Source organism: Narcine bancroftii, chromosome 8 (assembly GCF_036971445.1).
Source record: "Narcine bancroftii isolate sNarBan1 chromosome 8, sNarBan1.hap1, whole genome shotgun sequence".
NCBI lineage: Eukaryota > Metazoa > Chordata > Chondrichthyes > Torpediniformes > Narcinidae > Narcine > Narcine bancroftii.
Window position 1 is genome coordinate 154,991,335 of NC_091476.1, and position 16,417 is coordinate 155,007,751.

The 16,417-nt window shown below is 43.5% G+C and overlaps 1 protein-coding gene across 1 annotated transcript in view; it reads left to right on the forward strand.

Annotated features, from left to right (window-relative positions):
* Positions 1-554: 554 nt before the first annotated feature.
* Positions 555-16,417, forward strand: part of LOC138741416 (uncharacterized protein C1orf232) — a 29,563-nt gene continuing 13,700 nt past the window's right edge. The window contains 1 exon segment of the mRNA XM_069895461.1: positions 555-631. The gene's annotated coding sequence lies outside the window, so the exon portion shown is untranslated.

Consider the following 16,417-nt stretch of genomic DNA (forward strand, 5'->3'; position numbering starts at 1 on the left):
TCTTCCCTGTTATGAAGACGGAGTGCCGCGCCAACAGACCCCATTTCTGGACAAATCTTTGCGATCCACTCCAACCAATTCTTGTTGACTGTGAAGGGGACGGTAGATGAGTCAAGCCAGTTATTGAAGAGCAATACTTCAGCAATACTACACTTGTTCAGGTTTACCCCGAGGCCAACCTCATATAATCCATTCAAAATAACACAACAGTGGCACATGTGTACAGAGACTGAACAGATCAGGGTTAGTGTATAGTGAATGGATTCTCACTATTAACTCATGGTTAATGAGTGCTATTTATGGAAACTTGTCAGAAACTTAAAGTTTTAATATTCATTGTGGGCTGACGGAGGTGATGATATAAATTACAGTTTTCTTCTTCAAGGAAAACATCCTCATGCAAAGAATTTTTATTCAATTATTGAAATGCTATTAATTACATTTTAATTAATTAAAAATGAATAACCAAATCCCAAGAATACCTCAGCATGTCTCATATCAGTGTTGACAGTAACATGGCAACTGTATCCATGGTAACTGTAGAACCTGGTTGTCTGCTCTCAGGGAAATAATCTACATGAAGTCACTTCAAGACTGAAGATCAAACAGCTGATGTTTAGTGAAACATGTAGTGAGTAACTCAGATCTTCACCATCTTTCGTGTTTTCACTCACCCTCAGAGAATCTAGTTTTAAAGTATTTGGATACCCTTACCTTGGATAAAGCTCATTTTTCCAGGATCCTGATTTCCATCCTAAAAGGGGGGGGGTGTCTATCGCCTGGAAAAGGAGCAGTCACATCTGGAACAGTGTAAGTCATGACAGTAGTATTAGCAAGATGGGGAGGTCACCAATGTATTCTGATGATGCAATCGACCCATTAGCACTGAGTAAAGGGAGGCAAAGTTGTCCCTACCAAACCATAGAAGCAAAGACCTGTACAAGCACAGAAGCTTAGCACCTCGAGCCATCCCCCATTGTCCCTCAAAGGTGATATGAGACATTTGCTATGAAGCTCGAACTTTCCTATTCTATAATTGTCCATCATGGAAAATAATATTGTAAAAAAAAGGCAAAGCATCCATTATTGTCACATTTAGATCGTAACATATATAAATTCTACCGGAAGGCAGACAGAGAGTCACCACTTTGTCCAGCGCCCCTCACAGAAACCTACAGCACCTGGTGTTCCTTGGCGCTGTAGGTGTATTTCGATACATTTCCTTTTGCTTGAATTATTATTTGAATGTATTATTTAAAGATCAAATACTATTGATTGCATTGAATTTTAATGATGATTTAATTGCTGAACTTAATACTTTAAAGATTATAAATAGAGGAACAGTTTAAAAGGTTATAGAGCACACTATTCTTCAGTTATACAACAAAATTACACGGTTTCATATAATCCATTGGCATTTGGTCCATATGTTGAACTATTTTTTCAAAGTATTTGGGATGTCCATGTTTTGATTTAGTTTTATTTCTTCTTAGACTCCTGACTGTTGAGGGGTTTTGACAATGGTTTGCCTCTAGATTTTTAACCATGGCTCAATGTCTTTTTCAGTTGAGCTCAGTTTTCTTCAGTTGATCCTGTTCATATTTTCCCTCTTGCAGCGTAAGTTCATCCACAAAGAAATGGCACATCTCTTCGGTGGCTAATCATAGTCAAAGGGAAAGGCAGGCATTTTTAATAACCTCTTTTATATATCGTTGAATTACAGAAAATCAATAAAGTCCAATGGTTCCTTTTCTTGTGGTTAGTAGTTGTTAATGGTTCCAGGAATCTGTGTACAGCTGATTCAGAGACAAAGAGGGGGAAATCCCAGCAGGATTTACTTTTTGGGAATGAAAATAATGAGAGTTCAAATTTATTGTCAGAATGCATTCATGATATCATGAAACCTGAGCTTCTTTTTCTGCAGGCCAAGCTTAATAATCTGTAAACAACTGCAAATGCAGATGTAAGTATAAATATGCAGTAACAAATAATGAGCAAAATATGAGTCCTTAATTGATTTTCTGGATGAATCTGTTGTTGAGGAGTCTGACGGTGGAGGGGTAGCACCTGTTCCTGAACCTGGTGGTACGAGTCTTGTGACACCGATACCTCTTTCCTGAAGGTAGCATTGAGAGCAGAGCACATCCTGGGTGATGTGTATCCTTGATGGTTGCTGCTCCTCTCCAAAGGCAGTGTTCCATGTAGATATTCTCGATGGTGGGATGAGTTTTGCCTGTGATGGACTGGGCTGCATCCTCTATCTTTTGCAGGGCTTTCCACTCAGAGGTACTGATGTCCCCATACCGGACTATGATGCAGCCAGTCAGCACGTTTTCCACTACACAACGGCAGAAATTTGCGAAGATTTCTGATGACATACCAAACCTCTGCAACTGTTGACATGCTTTCTTCATAATGACATTTTCATGTTAGGTCCAGGAAAGGTCTTCCAAGATAGTGACCCCAGGAATTTAAAGTGGGTGACTCTCACTACCGCTGATTCCCCAATCATTACTAGATCGTACACCTCTAGTTTTCCTTCCCTAAAGTCCACCATGAGTGAATAATGAGATTTCTGTCATACTCAAAAGTGCAACGTGCATATTACCAATATGGGTGAAATTGGACGGCATGAGTTTAAATGGCCAGAATCAGCTTCTCCCATGTGGTAAATAAATTTTAACAATTAAATTTCTGAGTGGAAAAATATATTCTGGGTCGGCTGATTTAGAATCCTTTTCATGCATCCTTGTTTTAAAACAAGAAGATACGCTATCAGGAAGCGTCCTTTGCAGACAGAAGACCCTGTAGCCTCCAGCACTGGAGAGATTGCAGCACACTTATCCACACACTTCTCGATATAATCAGTAACCACCAAGGCTTATTCATGCTGATCCACCACCGAATCCTTGATCATGGCACAGTCCACAGACGACTCCACACAGACACAAAGCCACTTCTTTGCCATCACAGACCATCTCTGTCCAGTCTTCTCTACTGACACAGTGCTCTTCATCTTCTCTCTGTGTGTAGGAAGGATAAGCACTGCTACTAAATGCTTCCCCTTCCTGTCTGCCAGATGGACTGACTTCCAAAGTGTAGGTGCGGAATGGAACAGTCGGCATTCTGGATGGTAGTGTATCAGTGGTCATGAGTGTTTGATCCCTTGATGTAGCAGTGGTCAAGTGTTCGATGCCTTGTTGTAGCAGTGGTCATGAGTGTTCGATGCTCCTGGTATAGTAGTAGTCGAGCAGGTTCGATCCCCTGGCATAGCAGTGGTCCAGCGTGTTCGATCCCCTGGTGTAGTAGTGGTCAAGCATGTTCAATCCCCTTGTGTAGCAGTGGACGAGAGTCTTCAATCCCCTGGTCCAGTCTGTTTGATCCCCTGATGTAGCAGTGGTTCAATCTGTTCAATCCCCTGGAGTAGCAGTAGACAAGAATGTTCCATGCTCTGGTGTAGTAGTGGGCTACAGGTCTAGTCCAAAGCGTTGGGGGTGGGCCAAGTCTCTGTGAAGCAGAAGATGCAGCAATTCCTCACGTGCCACTGATACAGTGATCTCACCTTCAGGTTCTCCATTTTATTCTCTAGAGACATTGTAGAGAAAGATACACTGGAAGGGAGGATTTCAGATTTATTGTCAGAGTACATTCATGACATCACAAACAACCCTGAGATTTCCTGCAGGCGTGGCAGAATTAACACTTATTGGTAGTCCAAAAAAAAACTGTACACATCATAAACATGTAAACAAACAAAGAAATGTAAACAGATAACAAAAGTAAACAAACTGACTGTGCACTACGGAGAATAAAAAAGAAAATCAATAAAGTGAAAAAGTAAGAGTCCTTAAATGGGTCCCTGATTGAGTTTGTAGTTGAGAAGTCTGATGGTGGAGGGGTAGCAGCTGTTCCTGAACCTGGTGGTCCCGAGTCTTGTGGCACCTATACCTCTTTACTGATGGTAGAACTAAGAACAGAGCATTTGCTGGGGGTGTGGGACTTTGGTGATTGCTGCTGCTCTCCGACAACGGCGTTCCCTGCACATGTACTCAGTAGTGGGGAGAAGTTTGCCTGCGATGTCTTGGGCTATGCCCATGACCTTTTGGAGAGCTTTACACTCAAGAGTATTGGTGTCCCCATACCAGACCATGATGCAGCCAATCAGGACACTTTTCACCACACCTCTGCAAAAATTTGCCAGCGTTTCTGATGTTATACCAAACCTCTGCAAACTCCTGAGGAAGTAGAGACATTGACATGCTTTCTGCACGATGCCATTGATGTGTTGGGTCCAGGAAAGATCCTCCATGATAATGACTCCTAAGAACAAATTTGCTCACCCTCTCCACCTCTGATCCCCTAATGATCATTGGATTGTATATATTTGGCTTTCCTTTCCTGAAATCAGGAACAATCAGCTCCTTAGCTGAGTGGAAGGTTGTTGCACCATTTGGCCAAGTTTTCATCTCCTGTAGGCTGACTCATCCCCTTCCTTTATACAACCCACTACCATGGAATCGTCAGCAAATCTGTAGATGGTGTTATTGTCATACTAAGCCACATAGTCGTAGGTGTAAAGTGAGTAGAGCAGGGGGCTAAGAACACAGACCTGTGGTGCTCCAGTAGTGATGGAGATTGTGGAGGAGACATTCTTACCAATCTTCACTGATTGTGGTCTGGAGGTGAGGAAATCCATCATCCAATTATACAGTGGGGTGTTAACTGCCAGGTCTTGGAGCTTGGTGATCAGATTTGAGGGGATGATGGTATTAAATGCCAAAATGTAGTCAATAAAGAGCGTCCTTATGTATGCATCTTTGCTGTCCAGGTGTCCAGGACTTTGTGTAGAGCCAGTGATATGGCATCCACCTGTTACTACAAAGATGAGCTGGAATTGAGAGAGGTCCTCTGAGATTTAGTCTCATGTGGGCTCCACTCAGGAAACCATATTTTTGGACTCGATGGTGCTTCCAGGTGCTGTATTTACTGAGCTCGTCCCAAGTTACCCATTTCCTTCCAAACAACAAACAATTTCATTAGGAGCAAAGCAGAAATGGCAATAAAATAGGTACTTGGGAAAGTGGCATTGTTATTCACTGAGCTTCAGTAATTTGGGGTCTTACTGAGGGAGAAGATAAGAGATCAATGCAAACCTATCTCCACATACCTTGAACTGTGTTGGTAACGGAATCTGAAGTAAAAGCTTGAGCATAATGAAAGTTTAATTGGTTCTGGCAGGAAAGGAACAACTAACTCATGGAGCTATTTAAAGCCGTGTGTTTGATCGTCCAAATCTGTAAGACTATCTGTGTACTATTGCCAGCTGAACACGTCGACACCAGTTTGCTTACTAGTTTATAGCCTTTGCTAAGTTATTGCTGGGCATTACAGTAAATTCGACACATTCAAGAGGTCCTTCGGCCTAACAGTGAGTGAAGCTAACCACAGAACCATGACATCCACAAAGAATGTAAATAATATTGGCATAATTATCCCAATATTATTTATGAAGTATGCATGAAAAAGAGAATGTACCTTAAAGTGGCTCTGCCCAGACAGTAGTGAATATAGTTAAGGTTCAGTTAAATAGATTTTTACATAAAAATGGAAAGGGGAAAAGGCAGGTAGATGGAGTTGAGTCAATGATCAGATCAGGCTCGATGAGCCGAATGACAGACTCCTGCTCCTGTTTCTTATGTTCTTATATAGTGAACTTTGAATTGTTTTCAAAGTCTGGACCATATTTTCAGAGAAAGAAGATTGCAAAATTTCTTCGAATCGTCTGTTCCCAAAAATCTCATCTGACTTTGTTTAAATGTGGCTCAATTTGACATGTGACAAGGTCCAGAATTTCATCTGACTGGACAGGTCAATGTTGCCTCTGGTTTTCAGAGATAGACAGAATTTCTGGGTTAGCTGATACTTGGATGCATCATTGGTGTAAAACAGGGATCCCTGAATTTTTTAGACCATCGACCCTTTCAGGGACGACGTGGTCCCTCATCAACCCCCAGGCATGGAATCCTGGTGCGGGATGGGGGGTGGGGAGGCTGGACAGGGAGGGAGGGGGTGGGGGCTGGATTGGGATGTGCTGGGTAGAGTGGCCAGACATCCAGTTTTAGGCAGGACAGTCCAGCTTTTGAGCCCTCTTCCCCCCCCCCCCCCCCCATGCCATTGACATCCCCCTCCCTGTATTTGACCCCCTTTCAACCCCCTGGCATTTATTGATCCCCCTGGATGGTTCCATCAACCCCTGTGGGTTGATATCAACCACTTTGGAGACCCTTACTGTCAAATAAGAAAAGAAGCTGAACTACCAGAACATTTCCTTTGCATCTTTGAAATGATAGATGATCTTTCAGACTTCAGCATTGGTTGGGCACTCTCACTTCCTTCTCACAACGCTAATTTAATTACAATAGTGACTGCATTTCCTGAGAAGGCGCAAGGCTACCGGCCACCATCAGTCAATCTTCTACAGGGGCTTTATTGAGAGCATCCTGGCCAGTTGCATCACAATGTGGTACAGTTGCTGCAGAGAAATGCATCAAAGGTCAATCTACAGGACCATAAGAGCGAGAGGGAGGTTCACTGGAGTCTCCCCCCCCCCTGCCCCCCATCAATGTGATCTATTGGGATTGTTGTCTGAAGAGGGCATGCAAAATTGTTGAGGACCCCTTCCACCCTGCACACAGAATCTTTCAGCTACGCCCGTCAGGAGTATCAGAACCAGCACCAACAGGTTGAAAAACAGCTTCTTCCCACGGCCAGCGAGAATGCTGAACGACCAAAGGAACTGTTCACACTAACCATCGAAGACTCTCATATTAACACCATGTTTATTTATTTATTTGTCCTGCATCTGCATGTGCGCCATGACTTGTGTGTCTGCATGTTTTGCACCGAGGATGGGAAAACATTGTTTCATAAGGTTGTAATTGTACAATCAGATAATAATAAACTAGGCTTATCTTTTGATATTTGAATCCCAGATATTAACAACATCCAGATTTAGGGAGCTGTTGGCCGTAGAAGAATAACAATTTCTCTGATTGAGACATTTAAGGAAATTGAAGGTTAACCCCTCCTTTCTTGGAGTTTATGGTCCCAGGAAGGAAGCGGTTCCAATACTAACTGCCAGCTCCTCTACTATGACACAAACTCACACTGAGGACCAGCACATTCTTAATCCCCTTGAAGCACCAGGTTGCAATTAACAAACCCATGCCCCTGTCTCTCACCCACCCCGGTCACCGTCACCATTTGGGTAATTCAGTTTCTCTTGGCCTTTCGCATCACAGGGATTTTCTTTGTTCTCTTCACCCACCCCTTCTCTGCAGTTTAAACATGAATGATTTCTAATTTTCAACAAAGATTATCTACCTGCACAGTTAAATGGTGTTCTCTCTCCTTAGATGCAACCTGACCTGACCTGCTCTGGCCTTATGTTCTTTGCTTATTCCTTGAAGGGCTCAAGCCTAAAATGTAGGTAATACATCTTTACCTCCTTTGGATGCTGTGAAACCGGCGGAGTTCCTCCAGCATTTCTGTATGTGTTTACCACAATCATAAACAATGTTTACAGACTTTTGTGTTTCACTCTGCTCTATATTTCCAGCATTTTCTGTTTCTATTTCAGACTTACGGCATAATTTTTTGCTTTTTGTTTTCTGCAGGAACAACGTTCCCTTCCACAACATCTTCATTCACACCTTTCGCCTCTGATAAACTCATGTAAAAGCACACATTCCCTACGAAGGCCTCAGCCCTGAAACATCGACTGCCTTCTACTTCCTATGGATTCCGCGTGACCTGCTGAGTTTCTCCAGCACTTTTGTGTATTACGCAAACTCAGTCAAGTGCCTGCACTGCACTCAGTTTGAAGGGCTGGCCAGACTCCATCTCAGAAATCTCATACACTGTCTCTTTTGACAAATGCAATGTTTGCTGTTCACTGCTGCACTGAAGAACTAAAGAAATTTGGCAACAGTTCTGCTCAAATCAAATTTACACACAAAGAGCATTTGGTTGCTTGGAAGTGCACTGATAAGGGCCGGTGTAACTTGAAATCTATGTTGCATTTTTTCTGCCACAAGAGTCCTATGCACAAGAAAGCTCTCTCTTGGCAGAGAACCCCATGCAAGTGTGAGAGATGGGAAAATTGACCTAAAATTATGAACATGGAAGAAACTAAAGTTCATCAGTAAAATGGCTGTAACCAGTTCAAACAGGATAAGCTTGGGGCTTAGGATGCAGGAAAGCAGAGTCAGCACGATTAACATAAGAATCTTCTAGTCTTTGTGACAAGACCATAGGACTAAGATAAGGAATGGTAAGGTACAATAGAATGTAGGAAGTTGAGGTAGTCTGGATCAGATAAGGGTCTCCTAGCCCTGGACAGAAGTACCAAGTCATACATTTCTAATTAGCTAACCATACACAGATTTATACATATGAAATTAGCCAACCCTAGATAGAATGAGTCAACTCTGCATATCAAGAGACTGTAGCCCAGAGAATCAGGAAGGTGTGAATAAGGACAATGACATGATGGGGCACCCACAGGATACCCCCTGGTCCTCCAAGTGTACTGAAACTGCACGTAGGCAGGAAGGATTACCTATGCCAAACCCATCCAGGGGGGCAGAAGAATGTAAGGGGGAGGGCATTCTGATACTGAAATTGACTGTATAAAAGTTGGGTGAGCCCCAGTATGTGTGTGTATTCCCAGGGTAAGGGGAAGCACCCAACTTTGCATTGTTGTAGTAATAAAGGTTCTTTGTTCTCAATTTTTGTCTCGAGCAATTTCTTTAAAGGTACTTTAATTCCTAACCTGGAAGTCAGCCTGAAGAAAACTGAGGTCCTCCATCAGCCAGCTCCCCACCATGACTACCAGCCCCCCCACATCTCCATCGGGCACACAAAACTCAAAACGGTCAACCAGTTTACCTATCTCGGCTGCACCATTTCATCAGATGCAAGGATCGACAATGAGATAGACAACAGACTCGCCAAGGCAAATAGCGCCTTTGGAAGACTACACAAAAGAGTCTGGAAAAACAACCAACTGAAAAACCTCACAAAGATAAGCGTATACAGAGCCGTTGTCATACCCACACTCCTGTTCGGCTCCGAATCATGGGTCCTCTACCGGCACCACCTACGGCTCCTAGAACGCTTCCACCAGCGTTGTCTCCGCTCCATCCTCAACATCCATTGGAGCGCTCACACCCCTAACGTCGAGGTACTGGAGATGGCAGAGGTCGACAGCATCGAGTCCACGCTGCTGAAGATCCAGCTGCGCTGGATGGGTCACGTCTCCAGAATGGAGGACCATCGCCTTCCCAAGATCGTATTATATGGCGAGCTCTCCACTGGCCACCGTGACAGAGGTGCACCAAAGAAAAGGTACAAGGACTGCCTAAAGAAATCTCTTGGTGCCTGCCACATTGACCACCGCCAGTGGGCTGATAACGCCTCAAACCGTGCATCTTGGCGCCTCACAGTTTGGCGGGCAGCAGCCTCCTTTGAAGAAGACCGCAGAGCCCACCTCACTGACAAAAGGCAAAGGAGGAAAAACCCAACACCCAACCCCAACCAACAAATTTTCCCTTGCAACCGCTGCAATCGTGTCTGCCTGTCCCGCATCGGACTGGTCAGCCACAAACGAGCCTGCAGCTGACGTGGACTTTTTACCCCCTCCATAAATCTTCGTCCGCGAAGCCAAGCCAAAGAATTCCTAACACAAGTTTTCTCTGACCCCGCACATCCCAAGAACTTTTACCCATCCCTCCCATCACTGAAATGATGACTCATTCCTTGTCTATATTGTGGCTTCAGCCTATAAGGGAGACTTTGAGCAGAAAAGATACTACCAAACCAGGAAATTTCATCCCTAATGCATACTGTTCCTGAAACTGATTGGCGATTTATGAGCAAGCTAACTCACATTGTTTTGAAACAGGCATGAATGAACTTTGCAAAACATTGTTGAGCTTTCTCAAGTCAAGTCAACTTTATTTATCATTTATACCATGCTCACACAGTAGGACAAGATAACGTTTCTCACAGAGCATATTTACAGATATAAGTTAGGAAAACAGTTAACACTTTAAAATATTAAGGTATTAAGACGTATACACTGAAAGTCCACGGCACACTCTACACATCTATACTGGGAGTTCAGGAGCCTGATGGTTTGGGGCAAAAAGTTGTTTCCCACTCTGGACGTAAGGGCCCAAGTGCTACGGTACCTCCTGCCAGATGGCAGAAGGGAGAACAGTTTACATGTGGGATGTGTGGAGTCTTTCACAATGTTTATTGCTTTCCACCTTCATCGAGTGTTGTAGACGTCCTTCAAGCTTGGAAGAGGTTCCCCAATGGTCTTTTCCACTGACTTCACTACCCTCTGCAGGGTCTTGCAGACCGAGGTGATATAGCTTCCAAACCAGGCAGTGATACAGTTGCACAGGATGCTTTTAATACATCCTCTGTAGAATGTAGTGAGGATGGAGGGTGGGAGATGGACTTTACTCAGCCTTCACAGGAAGTAGAGGTGCTGCTGGGCTTTCTTGGCTATGGAGCTGGTGTTATGGGACCAGGTGAGATTCTCCACCAGGTGCACACCGAGGAACTTGATACTCTTGACAACTTCAACGGTAGACCTGTCAATAGTCAGGGGAACGTGATCTCCCAGGGCCTTCCTGAAGCCAACAGCCATCTCTTTTGGTTTTTTTTAAACGTTCAGATACAGGTTGTTTGTGTGATAGAATATATAGAAATATTTTTGGGATATAAATTGAGAAACATTAAAGTAGGTTACATACAGATACTTTAAAAAGATCTTATTTGAAATACTGGAGAATTCATATCCAGAGTGACTTTACAGAAACTTTGAAAAGTGCCTATGGAGACATAGGAACATAGGAACATAGGAAGTAGGCCAAAAATGGCCCATCGAGCCTGCTCCGCCATTCAATACGATCATGGCTGATCTAATTTATGACCTAACTCCACCTACCTGCCTTCTCCCCATATCCCCTAATTCCTCTATCATGTAAAAATTTATCTACCGAATTTTAAATATGTTTAATGAGGCAGCCTCAACCACTTCCCTGGTTAGAGAATTCCAAACATTCACTACTCTCTGGGAAAAACTATTTTTCCTCATCTCTGTCCTAAATCTACTCCCCAAATCTTGAGACTGTGTCCTCTCATTTTAATTTCCCCGGCCAGCTCAAAAAACCTTCCTAGATCTATCCTATCCATACCCTTCATAATCCTATATGTTTCTATAAGATCTCTTCTCATTCTTCTGAACTCGAGCGAATACAATCCTAGACAATTTAATCTTTCATCATAAGTCAACCCCTTCATCCCAGGGATCAACCTAGTAAACCTCCTCTGGACCGTCTCCAAAGCCAGTATATCCTTCCTCAAATATGGAGACCAGAACTGGACACAGTACTCCAGGTGCGGTCTCACCAGTACCTTATACAGTTGCAACATTACCTCCCTACTCCTGAATTCAATTCCTCTAGCGATGAAGGCCAACATTCCATTTGCCTTCTTAATAACCTGCTGCACCTGCAACCTAACTTTTTGCGATTCATGCACAAGCACTCCCAAGTCCCTCTGCACAACAGCATGCTGTAGTTTTTCACCCTTTAAATAATATTCGGCTCTTTTATTTTTCTTGCCTAAGTGGATAACCTCACACTTACTAACATTGTACTCCATCTGCCAGACCTTTGCCCACTCATCCAGCTTAACTATATCCCTCTGCAGATTCTCCACATCCTCATTATAATTTGCTCTTCCACTCAATTTGGAGACTTCACATGTAGGTGGTAATTGCACTGATGTTGTGGAATGAATGGACTATTGTCTTTAAACCAACAGCAGAGACAGGATGGCTTTTCACAAAAGTGTTCAGAGAGGTCACTGATGGGTTTCTTGTTTACCTAAAAAATGACAGATGAACCAGAAGACTGACTCCTATTGTTTGATGGAGAAAGTCAGGTGGTTTTTGGAAGCAGAGAGAGAAAGCAGTCGCTGACTGAGGGTCAGAGTGTGCGTATGTGTGTGTGTGTGTGTGTGTGTGTGTGTGTGTGTGTGTGTGTGTGTGTGTGTGTGTGTGTGTGTGTGTGTGTGTGAGAGAGAGAAAGAGAAAGCTGGGATAAGCAGCAGAAGCTTGCTGGAACTGAAACAAGATCCAGAGTAGAAAATGTTTCACTTGGAATAAGTAAACTGAAAGAAGGAGGTTGTCATCTGGAGAATCCTGATGGGGCAAGTTTCTTCAGCAAGACACTGAGGTGACTGAGGGAAGTACCTCAGTTGTGGAGGTCCTGGAACTACACATCTCTCTCTACAAAACCTACAAGAACCTTCCTGAGCGGTAACCATTTACCTTTCTAGCACCAAAGCCTGGTGAACTTTATACATGTTAAATTCTGTGCACATACAAGAATTCCCTGCAACCAGTGAACTTGGAGGAGTGAAAAGTGAGATTGGACTGTGAACCAAAGAACTTTTCTAAACTTACACACATATTACATACACGTGCGCTTAGAATTAGAAGGGGTTAGGTTAGGTTAAGTTAAGTAAGTTAATAATAATATAAGTTAAAGTTTGTTTCAATTTTAATGTTTAAAGATAATTAAAAGCAACTTTTGTTTAAGAAACCATTTGTCTTGGTGAATATCTATTGCTGCTGGGTTTTGGGGTCTTTTGGGCTTGTAACATTTTGCTCTGCACCAGTTTGTTCGTGTCTGTACTTCGCTTCTGTATGCTGCCTTCTCATTCTTACTGATAAGGCCCCCCATTGTCATGTTGTCAGCAAACTTGATGATGTGGTTTGAGCTGCATTTGGCTGCACAATCATGAGTGAACAGCAGTGGTCTAAGCACGCAGCCCTGGGGGGGTCTCAGGTTCAGTGTGATAGTCTTGGAGGTGCTGTTTCTGATCCGGACTGCTTGAGGTCTCCCCATCAGGAAGTCGAGAATCCAATTGCAGAGGGAGGTGTTTAGACCCAGCAGGCCCAACTTCCTTATCAGGTACTGTGGTATGATCGTGTTGAATGCCAAACTGAACTCAATAAACAGCATTTAAATATACAAGTCTTTATTTTCCAGATGGGTGAGGGGTAGATGAAGACAGGTGGCGATAGTATCATTCGTGGAGCAGTTGGATCTATATGCAAACTGCAGAGGGTCCAGTGAGGGCGGCAGCAGGTGCCTGATATGCCCTATGAAGCACTTGAAGCACTTCATGTCAATGGATGTGCGACATGGCGACAATCATTGAGGCAGGACACAGATGACTTATTTGGCACAGGGACAATGGTGGCAGCTTAGAAGCTCAATAGGGACCACAACACTACTTGGTGAGAACATCTGCTAGCTGAGCCGCACATCCCTTGAGCACTCTGCCTGGAATCCAGGCAATCCAATCCAGTAGCTTTCCTTGAGTGGACTTTGCCTAGTTCTCTCCTAACTTGGGCCACTGTAAGGCACAGCACCTGATCGTTTGGAGGAGGGGTGTTTGGAGGAGGGGTGTTTGGAGGAGGGATGTTTGGAGGAGGGGTGTTTGGAGGAGGGGTGTTTGGAGGAGGGGTGTTTGGAGGAGGGGTGTTTGGAGGAGGGGTGTTTGGAGGAGGGATGTTTGGAGGAGGGGTGTTTGGAGGAGGGGTGGTCTTCTCTGCTCCCACCCCATTTTTCACCTCAAACTGCACGTGGAAGTTGTTCAGTTCTTCTAGGAGGGAGGCATCACCAGCACATGCAGAGGGTGTAGCCTTGTGCTTCGTGGTATCTTGGATCCCCTTCCACATACATCGCGTATCCTTGCTGTCCAGGAAGTGACTGTGAATGCGCAGGGCCTGTGCACGCTTAGCCTCCCTGATGGCCTTAGACAACTTTGCTCTTGCAATTGCTAGGGCTGCCTTGTTACCTGCTCTGAAGGCCGCGTCTCGGTTCTTGAGCAACACCCGCACCTCCGCAGTCATCCGTGGCTTCTGATTAAAGCAAGTAGTGATTGTTGTGGGCACAGTGACATCATCAGTTTACTTACTAATGTAGCTGGTCACTGCTGCTGTATTCTCCTCCAGACTGATGCAGTCTCCAGCCGTTGCTGCTTCCTTGAACATGTGTCAGTCAGTGAGCTCAAATCTGTCTTGAAGTGTGTGATGGCCTCCACTGGCCATGTTTTAACCTGCTTCAGGACTGGTCTGGAGCGTCTAGCGAGTGTTCTGTATGCTGGGATTAGCATTACAGAGATGAGGTCTGAGCATCTGAGGTGAGGTCAGGGCTCCACCCATTACATGTTGGAGATGTTCGTGTACACTAGGTCCAACGTGTTTGCCGCTCTCGTTGCAAAGTCCACATACCGGTGGAATTTAGGTAGCTCTGATTTGAGGTTCGCCTGGTTGAAATCCCCAGCAATGATGATCAGTCTGTCAGGGTGTGCGGTCTGCAGTTAGTTTATTGCCTTGTGCAGTTCCCAGATCGTCTCCTTAGCATTTGCACTGGGGGGGGGGGGATTTACACACCTACTATGAGGACCATAGTGAATTCCCGTGGTAAATAAAATGGTCTGCATCTGATAATCACAAATTCCACCAGTGTTGAGCAGTAACCGGAGATTCTTACCGAATCCTTACACCATTCCATGTTGATGTAAACACAAAGGCCACTGCCAAGGGCTTTTCCACACAGAGCAGCATCTCTGTCAGCCTGAAATAAGGTGAGCTCATCCAAATGAATGGCGACATCCAGGACCCTGTCGCTGAGCCTTGTTTCGGTGAAGACCAAAGCACAACAGTCCCTGTACCCACGCTGTGCAGCCCTCTGGAGTCAGATGTAATCCATTTTATTCACCAGGATACAGTCATGAAAGAGCAGGATGGATTGGAGAGCCGGGCAGTAGGAGCTTGCCCTCAGCCTAGAATGGACCGCTGCTTGCTTACCATGCTTTCTCCACCTCGTGCGCTGTTTCCTTCTCTTCCGTGATCCCAAGGCTTTATGACAGTCCATGATTGCATAGCTCAGCCCAGAGGTCTTCCCGGATGTGAGTTGCTACATTTCTAACTAAGTATTTTAAACTGTAGCAATGAATAGTCATAACTTTATAATCTAAAACGATGTAATTATATAACACTATTTAACTGCAATTAAAAGAAAAACAAAGTGAAACTTCCGGTGTCCTGGAGAGGCCACTGCCCCTAACATCGCTCCACCTCGCAGATTTCTAAAGTATGCTTTCTAAAGAAGCATTGAGGAGATTGGCAATGCTGTTTTAAAGGTACAAATTTTGGAAAGGTATTTTTCAAACATTATCAGTGATTCTTAAGGTCAAATTAAACCCTTGCCCTTTAATTGCTCTATTCAGTCTATCTCAAGAAGATGAAGTTTTATTGAATCCAACTCAAAGTTGAATTATATCTTTTACTTCTTTAATAGCCAGACGTGCAATTCTGATTAAATGGAAAGATATTACTCCACCTTCACACACATACAATGGCTAAATGGTATCATGTCTTATCTAAATTTAAAAAAAATTAGATATGCTATTCTTCTTTTCTTTGGCTTGGCTTCGCGGACGAAGATTTATGGAGGGGGTAAATGTCCACGTCAGCTGCAGGCTCGTTTGTGGCTGACAAGTCCGATGCGGGACAGGCAGACACAGTTGCAGCGGTTGCAGGGGAAAATTTGTTGGTTAGGGTTGGGTGTTGGGTTTTTCCTCCTTTGTCTTTTGTCAGTGAGGTGGGCTCAAAAATTAACTTTCAGAAGACGTGGGACCCATTTATGGACTATTACCATAATCTAAAGAGTTAGGGTCATCAATGTGCCTTGGTTCTGTGCTGTCGAGTTCCAGGTTGATGTCATTTGATTTCCACGTCTCATTTCCTAACCTTGCTTTAGTGGTGGGGTTTTGAGCTGGCGTGGGGGGGTGGGGGGGGGGATTCCTTTTTTTTATTAGTTTAAGTTTCCTTTTTTTTCTTCGTTTTTAAACTGAATAATATAACAGCTTTGATCAACTGTGAATAATAAAAATTTTGATAAATTTTTTACAGAATGAAAAGACCATTGTAAACCTTTTCCTTTATATTTCAAAAAGGAATTTATCATTCATTGAAAATAACTTTTAACTTTATTTTTCCTTTCTTTCCTTTATTTTTCTTTCTTTTAGGTTGGGTTTTGTTTTGTTTGATGTTATATTTTACTGAATTAATACCAATGTGCATATGTCTTTTGAATTATGTTTATATTTGAAATCTTTTCCTATATTAAATGTAATGCACATTGTATAATTGTTTCATTCAATTGTTTATATATTAAATACCAATAAAAGTATTTTGTAAAGAAAAGTGCAAATGAGTCAGTCCAGCATTTCACACTCCTCATTGGTCCATGTCGTTCTG